At 48.6% G+C, this 2,500-nt stretch overlaps 1 protein-coding gene across 1 annotated transcript in view; it reads left to right on the top strand.

Moving 5' to 3' along the window:
- Positions 1-2,204: 2,204 nt before the first annotated feature.
- LOC126574991 (ataxin-8-like) overlaps positions 2,205-2,500 on the top strand; it is a 3,520-nt gene continuing 3,224 nt past the window's right edge. Inside the window, exon 1 of the mRNA XM_050235450.1 lies at positions 2,205-2,329. The gene's annotated coding sequence lies outside the window, so the exon portion shown is untranslated. The remainder of the gene's footprint in view (positions 2,330-2,500) is intronic.

The raw sequence follows: 2,500 nt of genomic DNA, 5'->3' as shown, positions 1-2,500 counted from the left end.
GTGGTTTGAGTTCGTTAACACATACACGCACACAGACATAAGCACAAGGAATTGCCAATAGGACGGCATATCGCGTATTTATTTTTCATTTTGATTTATTTTGTTTGATTCATATCTTCTCCAATGAAATAGTTTGTTTGCTGTTGTTTGCTCAAACATTTAAGTCCTAATTTAGATCCCTTGGATCAGTTAAAAAGAATTGTTCAATCTGTCATCTGGCTCACGCAGTACTCTCTCTGGTCTTTAAAAACGTTGAATGTTTTCAATCAAAATCATATTGCACACTCAACGACCGCGACTCCACCACGTTATTTGTATTAAAACCAAGCAGAGAGTAGAGCAGAGAACAGCAACCTCAAAAAAGCCAGAAACCCATCATAGTAAACGAGACGCAACAGGAACCGCTTCTAGCGTAGCATGATTTTCAGAAGAATGTACGCCACAGACCGCTCAGCCGGACCCGGCCCGACCCGACCCAGCCTTTGACCAAACTTTTGCGAATCTCTTTCTGTTTGCGTTCTACCACCCCAATCCGCACCATTGTGTGCTGCTTCATATCTGAAATATCTGCCTCACAACACCCTTCGTACTGCGCTACTTCCCTTCCCATTGGAACATGGTGGAAAACTCTCAAAAACTTCGAACCACTCCACCACTCCACGCACATCCGTGTGGGCGTGCGTGGGGTAGGTTAATCCTCCAAGCTGCGCTTGAGATGAGCGCTGGTAGGGAGCACCGCTGGGTTGGGATTTATTAGATATTTTGGTTCGGTTTTCAGAGTTCGGTCGGTGCCCATATCCATCCGGCCGGCTGCACACTGTTTGATTTGATGGAGGCCATCTTCTTAATGTCGCCACTTTTGGGGTCCATCAAGCGCGGCACCTAAATCCCAGTGACGGACGGACACATACACGCACACAAACATAAGCACAAGGAATTGCCAATAGGACGGCGTATCGCGTCTTCAGTGACAGCAGAGACGAAGGATTTACGAGGGAGAAACATTTTTAAAAAATACACCAACTTATCCTCCCACCTTTCAAGTCGGATCTCCTGCCGTGAGTGATTACAATGGTCAGGTCGCTTCACTTCCACCACTCCGCTGCCACCTCCACCCGCAGGCTTAACGTCCATTTCACATTTTCTGCCACGAATTATCTGTCTGTGATTGAGGATATTCAGATTTTCAGCGAAGCATCTTTCCTTGTCGTATATAGGAACATTATGAAAAGCATTAGTGATTTGATTTCGGCCTCAGAGTGCCGTCCGCTAAGATAAGCAAATCCTTCTACGAAATGGGCCACGCATCACGTAGTAGAAGAACAGCCAACTATCCTGCCAGGATTGTAGCCTTTCAGGAGGAAAATGGCATGGCAGTGCGACCATCGTGGTTCGCGTGTCACTCGGCGAAGATTGCTGCACATTCCATTCGCATTCCGGCAAAAGCGGGAACTTCAACTCCAACAGTCAAACCGGGTCAGAGCGGAAGCGCGCTGACGAGAACGACGAGAGGGATTGGGAACTATAAAAGAAACAATGGAGTAAAGAAGCGCAAACACAAAAAAAAACCTGGAAAGAAACAGGCCAAGCGATAGCGTAAGCGAGAGAGATAGAGAGAGAGAGAGAGAGAGAGAGAGAGAGAGAGAGAGAGAGAGAGAGAGAGAGAGAAAGAGTGCCCCTGTGGTGGCCGCAGAGCATAAGGAATTTCCATGTTTCATGTTTCCGCCATCGAACGAGCGAACATGCAAGTGGCTACGGGAAAAGCGAGAGTAGGCTTTGAGAGAGTTCCCAAGGGAACAGACAGATGGAGAGCGAGAGAACAGAACACAGCGAGAGAGAGAGAGAGAGAGAGAGAGAGAGAGAGAGCAACTGGATGAAGAGAATGAAAGTGTCCCCCCCGTGTGATAAGTGGGGCTCGTTAAAAACGGGATAACCGTACACCGTACAGGCCACGGGCTCTCGCATCAACGCCAGCGCCAGCAATGGCCACGGGATTAATGATGGAGGGCAATGAGCAAGCTCACCACCGATGGATGTGAGCGAGAGAAATTTGGAGTCCTTTTGGAGTAAGCGTTGGTTTGTTGGATGAGCGCCGCTCATCACCATCATCATCATCATCGCCGTCGTCGTCGTCATCGTGGAGCGGTTCAACCGTGGAGTTTTCCATGAATTCCCGACGGCGCCTTCGCGCATTCGGTCACCGTCGTTGGGAGCGCTTTCATGCGCTGCTGCTGATCGGTTGCATAGTTTTGTAGAAAAAGAAAAGAAAAGCAGAGAAAACCAGGAATCAGGAAACCAGTGGACTACACCGTTTCCCTACCGTAAGGCGGTGTGTAAATCGTGACAGATTTTATGTGACCCGCGGCTACCCGGGCTAATATCGTTGAAAGTGTTTTGTGTTTCGGGCTCCACCATTCCGACAAAACAGAGAGTCCACCATCCGGTTCGCCAGTTTCGAACAAAACACTTCCTTGCCCTTGTGGGTGTGTGAGTGTGTGTG

The sequence above is a fragment of the Anopheles aquasalis genome, chromosome 2, assembly GCF_943734665.1.
Source record: "Anopheles aquasalis chromosome 2, idAnoAquaMG_Q_19, whole genome shotgun sequence".
NCBI lineage: Eukaryota > Metazoa > Arthropoda > Insecta > Diptera > Culicidae > Anopheles > Anopheles aquasalis.
Note: the sequence above shows the minus strand (reverse complement) of the source record. Positions and strands in the feature narration are given on the sequence as shown.